General features: G+C 48.0%; 1 long non-coding RNA gene across 1 annotated transcript in view; it reads left to right on the top strand.

Annotated features, from left to right (window-relative positions):
* LOC136950881 (uncharacterized) overlaps positions 1-436 on the top strand; it is a 37,210-nt gene extending 36,774 nt beyond the window's left edge. Inside the window, exon 3 of the long non-coding RNA XR_010877516.1 lies at positions 369-436. This is a non-coding gene — a long non-coding RNA (uncharacterized lncRNA). The remainder of the gene's footprint in view (positions 1-368) is intronic.
* The last annotated feature ends 16,087 nt before the right edge of the window (positions 437-16,523 follow it).

Genomic DNA, 16,523 nt, shown 5'->3' with positions numbered 1-16,523 from the left:
TAGCTATTTAAGGACTTTTTTTGCTCAACAACGCAAATGGAGATTCCCAAAGTAGCAGTAAATCACTAGATTTGTCGCTAGATTCGATTTTTATAGGTAGGGAAGGTGAAAAGTTGCTAAATCTATCTTGGAAACACCGGATAGACATGAAGTGGAAGTTGGCAAGAGAACCCCCCCAAAAATTGTGTGTGTGTATTTGTAGTGTCTTTGTGAAGGAGGGGAGGGGGCGTTGGCCTCCATTGGTCTTTGTACTGCTTGTTTGTTTTCCATATGCTCAGTTCACGCCCAGCACCCCCCCCCCCCACCCCTTCTCACTCTTGCCCCCACCCCCCTGCCCTTCTGAACAATCCTCTGTTTATTTGTCGTAGGGAGGAGACCAACAGTCCTACAGAACATAGGCCTGGGGAAACCATTAACCACAGACACACACAACAGGACACTGGTGAGTTTCTCTACCATTCTTTCCCTCTCTCCATTTGCAATGTGTACCGTATTCTGTATGTGCAAACAAGTCAAAGTAACAAGTGAACACACAGGCGCACGTGCGCACACCAACACTAAAGAGACGCAACACAGGCTGCACCTCTGCGTTTCCATTTCCCTCCATATATCTCTCTTTCTCTCTGTCACTTTGTCACTCTGTCCTCTCAATCTTATTTTGTCTCTCTCTTTTTCCCTTTCCCTTGCTCGCCCTTACACACACACACACACACACACACACGCACAGTAACTTATGGCCATCCATCGACTCCCACTGATCGGTTGCCAAGTGTTTCCAAATAGGGTCCTACACTCCACTCGACTGGCTGTGGAAACATGCTCTCTCTCTCTGTCAGCTCCTCCTCCCCCCCCCCCCCGCCCCCCCCCCCCCCCCCCCGTCCCCCCCCCCCGTCCCTCCATCTTTCTTTTCCTGAGCCGTGCGTTTGCAGACATGTGCAGACTGTACACACAGACGCAGCAGGGCCGGGACGTGAGCGGCAGCAACGCCGACTCCCTCGCCAGTCCACTTCAGGAAGTCTAAGAGTCACATTCCCAGCATTCCATGCTGTGAGAGCGTGAACCTATGGCTCAGTTTCTCACCTACTTCTATTCTCACTCATAGATCAAAAATGGAAGGTGCCAACTGGATGCAAGCTGACAGAATATTTCATTTAGATTCAGTCTGAGAGAATATTGTACTGTCAAGTTCGATGGTAGTGAAGTTGGGAATAGAGAAATATATGAAGTCTCGAACTGTGTTCTATCTGATGATGCTCCTCTCTCTCGCTTTGCTCTCCTCCTCTGCCTTCCTCAGACTTGCTGTGAGAGTGAGACAGGCATAATTACAGTGTAATCCTGGCCTAAGTCCTGGAGCATTAGTAGACTGCAGAGACAGATAATGTCTTCCTAGCGGAACAGCGAGTTTGTCCCGACAGATGTTTGAGGGGAAATACCTTGGAATGACTTTTATAGTGTGAACTTCAGCCCAAATCGTTTCGAGTCAGCAGCACATGGGTGCGGGGGTGGAGGGATTTAGAAGATGTAAACAAAGCCTTGAACTGTCATTATCGATGCAGGAGTGTGCACTTGTGTGTGTCAGCGTTTGTGTGTGAGGCGGTGCACATGCGTGTGTGTGTGTGTGCGCCATGAATTTAAGCATGCTCTTCCATCCTGCTGTTCTGTCCAGCTGCTGTTGCCATGGCAAAAAGTTGGGACAACATTGGTTTTGCTATGAGGCCAAATGCCTGTGTGATCGATGGAGACAGCCAAAGCTGCTGTGTTTCTTGGTCAAACCCATGTTGTGAAAGTTCAGTGGACACTTACCCATATCCAACCCCTATTTGTCTGAGATCCCTCAGATATCCTGCTTCTTGACTTGACCAGAAGGCTCCAGGATGGTGAGATGTATTTTCCATGCTGTAGCAGGACAAGGAGGAGAATGAGAGACTGGTGGGGAGGGAGGGGGGGGTAGATATTTTAGAAGGTGTGTTGCCTGGGGGTGAGGGTGTCTGAGACATGCGGTACTCACGCTTTGGGGTTGAGGGGGTAAGGGGGTAAGGGGGTGGGGGTGTGAGGCAGCGGGGATGGGGGGAGGGGGGTGTTGGGTCTGTGTGCAGGCAGCCCAGAGGATTGGACTCCCATGGCTGGGTTACAGGCTAGCATTCTTAACACCTCGTAAATCTCACCTTGCTGCAGCGTGGTCTCTGCTGACACGCCGGTCTGCAGGGCTCTCAAACACACACACACACACCAACACATAAGAAGACATGCACACACACACACACACCTCTCTCTCTCACACACACACACACACACACACACCTCTCTCTCACACACACACACACACACACACACACACACACACACACACCTCTCTCTCACAAACACACACACACCTCTCTCTCACACACACACACACACACACACACACACACACACACCTCTCTCTCACACACACACACACACACACACACACACACCAACACATAAGAAGACATGCACACACGCACACACACACCTCTCTCTCACATACACACACACACACACACAAACACACACACACACCAACACATAAGAAGACATGCACACACACAAACACACACCTCTCTCTCTCACACACACACACACACACAAACACACACACACACCAACACATAAGAAGACATGCACACACACAAACACACACCTCTCTCTCTCTCTCTCTCACACACACACACACACACACACACACACACACACACACACACACACAAACACACACACACACACACACACACACACACAGCAAACAAAGAAAACACATCAAGCCAACAGGCAACACCATTCCCCAGGCCTGTCATAGTCAAATTCCCTTACTTTGTCACTTGTTTTCCAATCAGAATAAAACATTTGTATTTGATCCTTTTTCAATAAAGTTATTCCCGTACAAGAGCATGATTTATGTAGTTCCATTATGACAAACATGTCAGTGTCCTCTAAATGTAGGTCATGAAGGGTGCTGTAATGTTCACAGCCCCTTGAGGAGGCTGGAGGCTGGAGGGCTCACGGCATTCTGCTGGGAGCAGTCAGAAAAAGGGAACGGACGGGTGTTGTGCAATCGTTATTCACACTTCTGACTTGGCACGTTGTAGACTGCAAATACACTCTCTGGATGGACCCTTTGGACTGTGTGTGTGTCAATGTCTGGACGTGCAGGCCTGTGCTCGGCCCATGGCAGCCAGCTGATTGGGCTAAAGGTCAAAGGGCTACATTTACATGTAGTCATTTAGCAGACACTCTTATCCAGAGCGACTTACAGTAAGTACAGGGACATTCCCCCCAAGGCTAGTAGGGTGAAGTGCCTTGCCCAAGGACACAACGTCATTTGGCAGAGCCGGGAATCGAACCGGTAACCTTCAGATTACTAGCCCGACTCCCTAACCGCTCAGCCACCTGACGCCATATCGTACACATACTGTAGCTGGACTCATGCAGCAGTCTGCTGTGCAAGTCGAGCTCCCCGAACAGAAACAAGGGTCTGGTCTCGTTAGGTCTCTCACGTTAGCCAAGGAGCTAGTCAGGTGGCTGAGCGGTGAGAGAATCGGGCTAGTAATCCGAAGGTTGCCAGTTCGATTCCCGGTCATGCCAACTGACGTTGTGTCCTTGGGCAAGGCACTTCACCCTACTTGCCTCGGGGGAATGTCCCTGTACTTACTGTAAGTCGCTCTGGATAAGAGCGTCTGCTAAATGACTAAATGTAAATGTAGTGTCTTGAAATGTGTCAAATACTCTTCATGGGACAATTTGGAGAGGGGACCCACTCTCCAGTCCTGTGCAGGTCTCACTCTCTCTTCATGTCAAATCAGTAGCAAATGTCCCCATCATTGTTTTCCAGGGGACAAGCCGAAATGGTAAGGCATATATAGACTACACCAATTCTCATATCATTTTAGAAATATATATACATCTACTACTGTACAACGCATGTTCTACTGCCTAACATCATGTACAAAGTTCAATGTGTTATGAAACTATAAACTGAGCAGACTGTTTGAACCCAAAGGTTCTTCCAGACTTGATGTACTGCCTTCTGGACGCAGTCAGGACACATGCACTCAGTGAACTGCTGTTCAGACAGGCTTGTTTATGTATGCGTGTTATCTTCCATCTACATCCTTGTATGTTTCAAAGGGAGTTCCTGTGTGGCCTCCGAGCTTGTGTGTGTGTGTGTGTGTGTGTGTGTGTGTGTGTGCGTGCATGTCCGTGTGTTTTTTTTGTGTGTGTGTTTACGTACGTGCACTTAGGTACTTATGTAAGGTGCAACATGCAAAAGAAACATGCGTGCAGTTTCACTCCAATCATCCATATGAGCATCCATTAGAAACAGAAGCAGAGGCAGAAAGGGAATCACTGAGGTGTGTTCCTGCATTATACCTGCTGTACAGCAGGATCGCCACAGACAAGGCCTCACTCTAGTCCCTCCGGGGCACTCAAATGCGTTTTTATGAAGCAGAACTAGGCAACCAAACCCTAAAGCATAACGTGTATAATTCATTTAAACTCAGTAACTATCACCACTATTGTGAAATAGCTGCTCCTCAAGAACCACACCCATCCTTTTGTGTGTGGGATGTGTGTGTGTGTGGGTGGGGGGGGATGTGTGTGTGTGTGGGTGGGGGGGGGATGTGTGTGTGTATCTGTGCCCCTGCATGTGGCTGATAGTAGAGGCCAACAGCTAAACAACAGTCACCTGTGTGTCAGCGCTCTCCTCGTGGTCTTATCTGTGCCAGGAGAACCAGGCTGTGCCCCCCTCCCCCCCTTTCAAAGCTGGCAGTCTTAGATCCCCAACGCTTGCCACCCTTATCTAGCCATGCCTTGTTCTCACTTGCTGGCCGAACAACCTTCTCATCGACCCACACACACACAGATATGGAGATGTACACTGGACACACACACAGGCACTCGCGCTGCACAAACATGCACACAGAGACATGAACACAGACGCTCCCGTGCTGCCGGTGGCTCCTGTGTACTCTCCTTCTGCCCTGCTCCATCAGAGCCTCCGTCTGACTCCCTGCCCTGCTCCATCAGAGCCTCCGTCTGACTCCCTGCCCTGCTCCATCAGAGCCTCCGCCTGACTCCCTGCCCTGCTCCATCAGAGCCTCCGCCTGACTCCCTGCCCTGCTCCATCAGAGCCTCCGTCTGACTCCCTGCCCTGCTCCATCAGAGCCTCCGCCTGACTCCCTGCCCTGCTCCATCAGAGCCTCCGCCTGACTCCCTGCCCTGCTCCATCAGAGCCTCCGTCTGACTCCCTGCCCTGCTCCATCAGAGCCTCCGCCTGACTCCCTGCCCTGTTCCTAGTTCTGCATAGAAACTTGATGTGTGATGGATCAGCCTCGTCAGCCAGCAGGCCTCCCAGAACCCCTCCAGGTCCCCTTCGATGGTACGGCCCTCTCCTCCAGAGCACGGTATGTCAGAGTTGCCACGGCCACGCCCCGGAGTCTCCTTCCTTAACGCGAAGGCTTGCATGCAAACGGCAGGCACCAAAAGCCACCAAATCCAGCGAAACCTACTTTTGTTACACGCATGCACACAGACACCACCTTTTGTGTGCATGTACACACTCACACACACTTCCATTATAGCACAGTAAACACACACACAGACCGCACACCACAAACACCCCCCCATACACACACGCCCACACAAACACAGGCATGTAGGCAGGCACTTGGAAAAGTACAGTCTGTGCAGTACTGTCTCTGAGCCCTCCCCCTCTCCCCACCCCTGTCCCAGTCATGCAGCAAGAGAGAGAGAGGGGGGAGGGGAAGAGAGACAGAGAGGGGAAGAGAGAGAGAGAGCATGAAAGAGAAAGTGGAAAAGGAAAGGAAAAAGTGGGAAAGAGCGAGAGAGGGAAAGAAAGGAGGGATTGAGAGAGAGAGAGAGAGAGAGAGAGAGAGAGAGAGAGAGAGAGAGAGAGAGAGAGAGAGAGAGAGAGAGAGAGAGAGAGAGAGAGAGAGAGAGAGAGAGAGCGCATGTGGGGCTGCTCTTGTGTCTCTCTCCCTCTGCAGCGTTCAGCTCTGCTGCCGGACACCAGGGAGTGGAGGGTGAGCGACCAGCAGGGCCAGCGCCCTCCCTGTTCACAGCCCATAGACTGGGTCCTCCCCCCCGGGTTCCACATGCCACTCTGCCATAAGGAATGGTTTCCTGGAAAACAGAGTAGTGCTGGAGGTGGATAAGGTGTGTACTGTGCAGCCACACCACCAAGGGGGAACAGTCCCCACTTCCCACTTACTCCCATGAGTCGGCACATTTAGTAGACTCTCATTGAGTTTCTGTAAAAGATGTCATATATTAAAGGGAGAAGTGTTCCCGCAGCGCTCCTCCCTCACTCCCTCTCACTGTAGCGTGTGTGCATCATGTGTGTTTGGCGCTACAGCGTGCGTGTGTGTGTGCGCTCGTGTTCCTACGCGTCTCCGAGGGCGACGGTGCGAACGCCGGGAGCATGCACAGGCGTGTCCCAGCGTGAGCTGGCCCAGAGACGCTCACTTCCCCGCTGAAGCCTTCCACGCTGGAATACCCCGCTCTTCTCCCCAGGTGAGACTTTTGGGCATGTTTGCGCCCTACGGTATTGGCAGGCTGGTTGACAGTAACGACCAGTTGCGAGCGGTGATCACTCCAGTCTTGGGCCTAGTGTGTGTGTGTGTGTGGCGCGGGATCATCTAGAACCCGTGACAGGTCGGTACAGTAGAGCACAGTTACACCACACACTGCTGGGGCTGTGTGGCCGGGAGACTCGGTGTCACCTGGGCGCTCCTGTGCGATATGTAGCCTCGTCGCTGTGTGTCATAGGGGGTGTTGTCGTTGAGTAAGCTTGTTTGGTGGGCCAGTCAAGCTTACCACAGTCGCATCAGTAATCAGGACGGTTGTGTGTTGCCGAGGCGGCACCGTGGAGGAACCAGGCAGGAGAAAGGAGTGTATTCTGACACATTTTAACGAGTCATGTCTTTAATGAGCTCTCTATAGTACCTCCATCTTTCTATTTTCCTCCTCCTCCTCCTCCTCTCCCGCTGTGATAGAGTGGAGGTTAATGACTGTTTACCTTCAGCTCACCCCTCCATTTCTCTGCAGCTTCCCCCTCTCTTTCACTTCTCCTCGCACGCCCACCATCATCTCACTTCGTTTAAAAAAACACTGCTTCCTTGCTTCAAAAACGCCTGTTTGTTTAGAGAGCCTGGAGCAGGCCCAAAAAAAGCTACCGTTTGTGTGTGTGTTTCATGCACGTGTGTGTGCGCGGGTGCGTGTTTTGGTGTGTGTCAGTGTGCGTGCTTGTTAATGTTTGTGTGTGCGTCTCAATGTGTGCATGTGTCTGTGAGCGTGTGTGTCCGAGGCTTCACGCACGTGTGTTTTTAACTATTTACAGCGTGTTAGAACATCAAATATGACACACTGTAAATATCCCCACTTTGCCTGTTAAGACCAAAATGGTGCGACCATTCCGGAAAAAAAAAGGATGTTTAAGAGCGGAATAATGGAATCCTTGTTATGCTTCCCAAACATGCTGTACTGCTTTCTCCATATGAATAGAGGTAGAAGTCAGGGCTTTTCAGAGAGTCTGCATTTTCCACCACTACGCCAGCTGCATACAGTATTTCACCTGGGTCCATGTGCGAGTGGCGATGACATCAGCCTAGCACATGCTGAGCGGTTATTAGATTTGGGGGATTTTTTTGGATCAAACAGCTCTGGGTGAAAAGGGCTGCTTCTCTGGTCATTGTCATATCCTCACGGTTGTAAATGTCCGAGGTGGGATGTGGAGTTGAGCAGAGCGTCCTAGCAGGCAGATGTGGATATGGTTTGTAGCGCTTTTATACGACGTAGCTTTCTCCCACGCTGTGCTGTGCCTCGCATGGGACTAGATGCCCTTAAAACAACACTGCTTTTTGCACTGGACAATACAATCCTGTACCATTTGTATTTTTTGTAATATTTGTATTGTTATATTGTAAATTACTGCAACTTATATTTTATTTTATATGTTATTGTATAGTTTATTTTAATCTAATTCCATTGCTAGTTATGTACCCTTAGTTTGCTAGTTATGTACCCTTTGTATAGTTAGTCCTCATATTTAAATTTTATATGTTTAATATTTGCACCTTCCTGCCAAAGCAAATCCCTTGTCTGTGCACACGTTCATGGCGAATAAAACCCATTCTGATTCTGAGATGTTAAAGAACTTCCCTAGTACTGCTTGTTTAAACACAAATCAATTCACTTAGTGGACTGCCGTGTTAGTGATTGTTAGCCACAACAGCTTATTGACTGAAGTTAGCCAAAGTGACCTCTAGCTTAGGAAGTCAATTATAACTGAAGGAATCTTTGTTTTCGCCCCTAGTCCCTCCAGACTCCCTTCAAACCCCTGCTCTCTCGCTAACCGCTGACCTAGAATCAGCTCCCAGCACGTGTACACCATTCTCAGAGCCAGCATGCCACACTAAGGCAGGTCCTGGATCTGTTCTAACATGGGTCCCCCCCAGGGGAAAGGAGACTGAGGTTATGGATTAGTTTATGTGGAGCTTCAGTTCAGGGTATATCAGGCTCATTAGACTGTCTATCTGTTTGATCTGCTAATTACTCTGATTACACACGCAGCCGGGGGGGGGGGGGGGGTGTACCTTTTGTACCTTTCGTTCTCTCTCTCATCCCCTTTCCCTGATGTCACTTCCTCCTTTCCGTCTCTCTCTCATCCCCTTTCCCTGATGTCACTTCCTCCTTTCCGTCTCTCTCTCATCCCCTTTCCCTGATGTCACTTCCTCCTTTCCGTCTCTCTCTCATCCCCTTTCCCTGATGTCACTTCCTCCTTTCCGTCTCTCTCTCTCATCCCCTTTCCCTGATGTCACTTCCTTCTTTCCGTCTCTCTCTCATCCCCTTTCCCTGATGTCACTTCCTCCTTTCCGTCTCTCTCTCATCCCCTTTCCCTGATGTCACTTCCTCCTTTCCGTCTCTCTCTCATCCCCTTTCCCTGATGTCACTTCCTCCTTTCCGTCTCTCTCTCATCCCCTTTCCCTGATGTCACTTCCTCCTTTCCGTCTCTCTCTCATCCCCTTTCCCTGATGTCACTTCCTTCTTTCCGTCTCTCTCTCATCCCCTTTCCCTGATGTCACTTCCTCCTTTCCGTCTCTCTCTCATCCCCTTTCCCTGATGTCACTTCCTCCTTTCCGTCTCTCTCTCATCCCCTTTCCCTGATGACAATTCCTCCTTTCCGTCTCTCTCTGACTCTTACTCTCTCCTCCCCCCTCTCTCTTTTCATACTTTCAGACATACTGTACATTTCCCTGTCTTTCTTTATCACCCCTCCATTTTCCTCCCTCTCTCTCTCTCTCTCTCTCTCTCTCTCTCTCTCTTTCTCTCTCTCTTTCTCTACTTATTTCTCAATGTCTCCCCATGGAATGAGAAGCACATTTTCCTCACTAATTACCGTAATCGATGGTCGCCATGGCGCCGTGAGACGTTTAGGTTCTGAGTTTCCCTCCTGCCTGCAAGTCGGGCTACATCCTATACAGACCCCCTGACCCTGAGGAAACAAATTAGCGTCTTTGCAGAGAAGCAGTTCCTGCACGGAAGGATTAAGGTCATTACATGGCAGCCGGGATGGAATTCCTCTATGTATTACAGCCTTAAACTTCAACCTACATCAAAAAGCCTGAGAGTCCCCTTTTTTTTTTTTTTTTTTTAAGAACATCTTGAAAACAAACAAAGCGTGTCATTATTGGCTTTCTCAGCTTTCGTTCCCTTTAAAGGGTAATCTGAATGCAAAGTCCAATGCCCCTCGTGCCAAAGCATACATTTCTTGCATTTCACATTCTCACGAATAGCCACTGTTATTTCTAGACATATATATTTTTTCTAGACATATTTCCAGACACGACGACTGGCTTCCAACCCTGTGAGCCTGGCTGGATCTGGAGTTCCCCTAAATGTGCTAATGCGCTAGGCTGCAGCCTTTACACACTGTGTAAAAAGAGTCTTTACATTTCCTCGGGATCATTTATGCTTATATAAAAGACGGCCAGGCAGAACCAGCCACAGCCTGAAACCACATGCTGTGAACCGGCTAATTTTAGAGGATGGTTTAGGTAAGGCGGGTCTGGTAGTTAAGATGGAAACCTCTTAGAGGTGGTCCCCTATTGAAAAGCCCCACTATGTGATAGATTGTGGCTAAAGGGTGGTCTCTTAAAAAGCCACAGGAAATGGCCTTAGAGCTCCAGTAAGCATACAGACACTTATTTGCCCCCTATAAGTAACTTGTAAGATCATCGCTTTTTTATTTGTATTTTTTTTTCCTTTTGGCTTGTTTTTACTATCTACAGCAGCTGACCCTGGAGGTCACCCTACTCTTTCTGAGTGACGGTTACGTCCTCCAATAGCATGTCAGACACTGAAGCATGTGATGTTGTGTCTAGGACACCAGTGCATAGGCAAGTGGTAAAAATACAATATACTGTGTGATGAAATAACGATCTGAAGCCAGCAAGCTCGTCATTGAAATGAGAGTGTTTCAGAGTTGTACCCCTTCTGGCCAATCAGAATGCGCTAGCGCCCTAGAGCAGGAAGCTGGGGTTTCACTAGCTGTTATTCATCTGGAATCAGTATGATCCATGGTTAGATCCATGGTGGTTAGAATGTAGGGTTGTGAGAACGTAACATGGATACTGTAGAACCTGATAGAGAGAGAGCATTGTGTGAAATAATGCATGAGGGCTTTCCACACACACACACACACACGTACATACATACATACACAAGCATGCACACACACACGTACACAAGCATGCACACACACGCAAGCGAGAACGTACACACACGTGTCACCTTTATCTGCTCTCCTGTTTGTCTGGCAGGTTATGTGATATTTCAAGTCTCGCCTTTCACAGGCATTGTCCCACTTTTTAACAAATGATGACAAGTCCCTTCTTTACCTTTGCCTACCTGCATTTACCCTCCGAGAATATTACCCAATACGTTCTCTATTCTCCACAGAAAGTCAATCAGTCAGTCAGTACTCACACAATCATGCAATCACACAAACGCCAATTCTCTCCCTCTTGAACATAGAGAAAAACAGAGAAACTATTCAATATCAAGAACATAAAAGAGCCAGGATTGGGTGTGGTGTAATATTCCCTGAATTTGTAGCATTTTCTTACTGCATTTCCATACAAGTGTGAGCTGTAAGTCGATACAAGGCTTTTAGTCCAAATGTGAAAAATATTAAAGCAGCAAGAACGATCTTAAACCGAAGATCGTTACTTGGTAGGTTATGATAGTGTGATGTGTGTGTGGTAATACCTTGGTGTGTAGAGTGTGTGTCTGCGTGCGCGTGCAAGCACGGTGCCGGTGTGTGTGTGTGTGTGTGTGTGTGCAGGAGAAGATCGGTCCTGGCATCGGTCACTCTCCCAGCAGAGTGGCACTTTACTAATCAGATCTTCCACAGCTTGTGCTTTGCATGAAGGCACAATGTCTCCTCTCCCCTCCGGCTACTCTCAGCGCCTGGTATTTCCTGCTCAGGAGCAGGATTAGAGGAAATTGATTTATGACTTTGATTTAGTGGCTCAAAAGGCAACATCCACCTCTCTCTCTCTCTCTCTCTCTCTCTCTCTCTCTCTCTCTCTCTCTCTCTCTCTCTCTCTCTCTCTCTCTCTCTCTCTCAGTCTCTCTCTCTCTCTTTCTCTTTCCTTTTCTGTCTCAGAGTCCTCTGGTTTAATCAAGAGACAGAACAGATCAATAGCTGGAGTAGAGGTGCAACAGCTGCCCAGGGACTGACGCTGGGCAGCCTTCTCTGCTGACAGTTGGCTAGAGTGTGCAGCAGCATGTATGTGTGGAACTGTACTGTACAACATTAGGGCTGTCACCTGTGTTGGGAAATGTTCAATGTACAATAGAACCAATAATGTGAATCGATTCTCATTTCAATGAATCCTGAGTTCTCATAAAAGGGGAGGATGTAAAATGATTAATCTTTCAGTGATCTCCAAATAAACAGTGTAAGAATGTTTCCATCTAACTGATCCTTTTCATGAAAAACAGAAACTTGAATAGGTGGAACCACACACTCACACACACAAACACACACACACACACACGCACCCACACACACACACACACACACACACACACACACCCCTCGATGTTTGTTTGGTTAAAGTCAGAATGTCTTCCAGCTCCAGTGTGTACTTTAGTATCCACCCACATGTCATATTTGTCCACATTGGTGCAGTGTGCCAAGGCGCTGTGTGTCTGCCTGCCCCAGCTGCAGAGGACCAGGGTCAGACTGCTCTGTGGCATGGCTGGCCTGCTTGACCACACCAACAGTTCCTTCTATTGACACTGTCAGTCCAACTGTCACATGCAGGGGCTGTGTAAGAGTGTGTGTGTGTGTGTGTGTGTGTGTGTGTGTGTGTGTGTGTGTGTGTGTGTGTGTTTGTATCTGTGTGTTGGCAGGAGTGCTGGGGTTTGTGTGTGTGAAAAAGAGAGAGTACAAATAGGGTTTCAAATGTGTCCTTGTATGCAGACTGACCTACACTAGCTTGTGTGTATTGAAGGAATAATTCTCCAGGATCTTCCTCTCAGCACTTTAAGGGCTCCGTATAGTGCCATAAGTCAGGCGGGGCTTTCCCGACCCCAGTTCAAGGCTCCGCAGTCACCGCCACACCCTGACGCCACGCACACCGACGGCCCAAACACACGTCACATTCAGACGAGGTCTGTTGCATAGAGATGCTTCCGCTTCACTCTCCGGAAGGTTCCCTGCAATCCAAACATGCGACAGATGACCATGTGCGAGACTCCGATATCCTCTAATCACACATCTTTATTATGACATGTTTTTTTTCATGACAGAAACCATACGGCAGCCGCGGTAACCTTCTGCTCTCGCAAACAGCCTCGAAAACAAACAACCCCCAATTAACGAGCATGAAGGAGTGAGTGATGCGAATGGCTATCACTACCCATTGGACTAGAGTCCAATTCATTAGCTCCTGGATGTGTGTGTGTGCATATGCCTGTGTGTGTGCTCTCCGTAGTGAATGCAGATAACCCTTTAGCTTTCAGCTAATGGCCTTCCTGATTACATACCCAGTACAATACGATTAGCGTTAGCGAGGCGGACGGGGGTCAGGTACGGGACACAACACAGAGCTGCTTCCGAGGGGGATATTCAGATGCTCTTATGCGGTTCCCCCTGGTACACGGCCTTCCATGAATGTTCACCATTAAATATTTATGGCGCGGCTGCGTTAGCGCAACCGCATGACCTTGTCTGCTGTCCAGCACGTGCTGAAGCAGAGGAGGCAGATACAGGCTGTCTGAGGAGCACAGCCGAGGAGGGACTTCCTGTGAGCTGTGAGTCATCATCAGACACGCGTTCAGATGAATCTCTGCAGGAGCTCGATGTGTTGTTTTTTTGTTTTGTTTTTGCGCATTATTATCACAATGGAACAACCCTTAGATGCCCCTTGAGTTATTACTCCAGCATCTCCCCATTCCCGGAATGGGGGTTGTTACACAACATGGCAACCTAAGCAATGTAACATGGCATGGATCATTTCATTGTCTTAGTTGTCCACTTCTGTCCATTAACTGTGACACAAATACAAAAAAGCCTTGGATTGATCCATGGTGTGTGTATTTAATTCCACATTGAAGCATCAACAGATTTTGCCTTCATTACATCACAAGGCTGTGGGTTTTTAAATATAAAGGATTATTTCCAGTAGTGGCTTGTGCTCAAGTGCTAAGCCGGCCGTTGAAAGCATTAAGAGATGCTCGCAGAGAATGTATTGAAACATGAATACATAAACCCTTTGGAGCTTTCTCTAACACCCTAAAGCAGAGCTACAAAGGACCAAACAAGATTGAAGGAGCTTCTTGTGCCCTTCTTGTCTCTCAGATAAAGAGGTACACAATAACACTTCATAACGATATTGTCAATGACACATCAATATTGTGAACCTAAAATGAACGTTTATAAAAGAATCCCTCTGGCTGGGGTGGGTGGGTTGTTAAAGATAAGATTACACCCATACGCATGATAGTTAATTATTAGATCTTGATGTATTCTTCTTATTGTCTATTTACACTAACAAAACAGTACGGCTACTATGATATTTCTTCACGTTGAAATCACCTCTGTCAATAACAGGGAGGAACTAGCTGTGTAAATGCAAGCTGTCACATGAAGTCAAGTACAGTTTGAGAAACTTTCCATACATTCCCTTTCTCAAATTTGAACTGTAACAGCAAAAGCCAGTTAAAAAATACTATCCGCTTTCAAGCATGTGTGGCCAAGCTTCTGCTAACTGCGGTCAGAGACCTCAGGAGAATGTTGTAAGGGTGTAAATTACAAGTGTCAGCCCTAGTGGGAGTATGTGCACTAACCGACACACAAGTGTCAGGGCGTCCACAGTTAGTCTTGTCCTAGTTGATGAAGTGCACGTTGAAGGTTCTTCATGCAGAAGGAACAAAGTACTGGTTCATGCCAGTTAAGAGCTCCACAGCAAAGGGTGGACTGTGAGATGATATGAAGTAATCCAGGAAATAATATACCCGAAGAGGAAAAGTCTCCCATCTTCTCAAAATACTTCTTCTGATTTTTTTTTCTTCTCCAGTGCTACTGTACCTGAAGTGCATATCAAAATGTCACCTCTCGTTTGAAGACCCAGTCGTTCGTTACAGCTTCCTATCCTGATCCAAGTTCGCTCCTTCACACATCTTCAGGCCTCTTGTGAAAGACGTGATTAGAAAGCTGAGAGGAAACCTGTGTGTGTGCGAGACGGAGCGCGAGACAACAGCACACACACACACATGCCTACAGTAACACACACTCACACAGCTGACATACTGTAGCACTTTTGGCTGTGATGTTTTATTCAACACGAAGCCGTCAGTTTCTAATACTCCTCTGAGTTGAAGTGTTTTTCTTCAGCTCTGAAGTTTCTGGGGATAAACGCATACATGACTTTTCAGATGTTACCTGCTGACAATCCTCTCATCCCTGTGTGCACCTGTCGGGCTAGACACTGGGATATAGATGCACAAACATGAACATGGTTTCTTTCCGTGGGTTAACTGCCTTGCATATAAACACGCCAGGATAGAAGCTTATTGCTACAGGTGTGCAGGATGTTCTCGTTGTGTCTCCGTGGTGACAGTAGGAATCTTCTGAGGAGGTGTTTGACCGTGAGAAAGTGAAACTCGTGTACCTGTAAGAGGGGGAAGATCAGAGAATGAAAAACAGCAGAGAGACGCATCACAGAGAGAACGACGAGGAGATGAAAGAATGAAAACATCGATCCACAGATGCATCCTGGCCAGCCGGCCACCGTTTACGAGGGCAAACTCCCCTCGTCTGTATCCATTCTCTAATGACAGGTCACATGACTCATGATGCTGGCACCGGCCCAGGTTTGTGACAGTGTTGCCGACACGGCCTGTTTGTCTTGCATGCAGCTGTTGGAGCCCTGCCTGGGCCAGGCTAGGATAGGCTCCAGGACGTCTGTCTGGACAAGAGCACGTTCAAGAACAGAGCTTGGGGTGGGTTTTGGAGAGAGACGTGAGAGCTACTGGAAGCTTGTTTGCTCTGCGGCTCTGCTGTGACTTGGTGTCGTACTTGTCTCACGAGAGGCGGAAAAATGTTCTGGTGTCTTGAGATACGGCTGCACTTTCATTCGTTTTTATTTTTTATTTGGATGCTGTCACGTTGTTGAAGGTCTATAATAACGTGCAGTTTTCCCATGACTGTTCTAAAGAAAGTTCTTGGCTTGCTTGTTTCGTCTCAGAGCCCGTTGCTGGAATACGTGAGGTTTAGCAGGTGGGCATGAGCAGGGCAGGGCTCCCTTGGGGACTGGAGAACACATGGTGCACAGGGAGGATGGGAGAAGGGGAGGGATACTCAAGGAAGATCAATATACTCTGTCCCATTTTCACATTAAACAGGTGTGACACAAACACACATGCACACTCTCATTATCTTTCTTTCTTTCTATATATCTCTAATTTACACATGCACACACACACACACACACACAGTGAGTCCTAGACAGTGAAGGTAAGTGAGATGGGTGGAGGAGGAGAGAGAGGGGAGGGGGGAGTCTTGGTGATGAATGAGGTTTATAAAGCCAGCCTGTTAGACTGTGGGATCCAGGATGTCTCACTCTCTGGGTATCTAGGGCTCTTCCCTATGGTTTTATGTGTACAGTACATCCACCATTTTATGTCTATCTCCCTCTGATCTCAGACATACTGGAGCCTTTATCTTATTTCTTTTGCTCTGTTCTTTTGCTCTGTTCTCTATTCTCTATTCTCTATTCTCTATTCTCTATTCTCTATTCTCTCTCTCTCTCTCTCTCTCTCTCTCTCTCTCTCTCTCTCTCTCTCTCTCTCTCTCTCTCTCTCTCTCTCTCTCTCTCTCTCTCACACACACACACGCACACAATCTTCTCTATTGGATAATGAGCTGGCTGTTTTAGTGCATAAGTTCAATTCAGAACCAGACATGATTA

This window comes from Osmerus mordax, chromosome 10 (assembly GCF_038355195.1).
Source record: "Osmerus mordax isolate fOsmMor3 chromosome 10, fOsmMor3.pri, whole genome shotgun sequence".
NCBI lineage: Eukaryota > Metazoa > Chordata > Actinopteri > Osmeriformes > Osmeridae > Osmerus > Osmerus mordax.
Note: the sequence above shows the minus strand (reverse complement) of the source record. Positions and strands in the feature narration are given on the sequence as shown.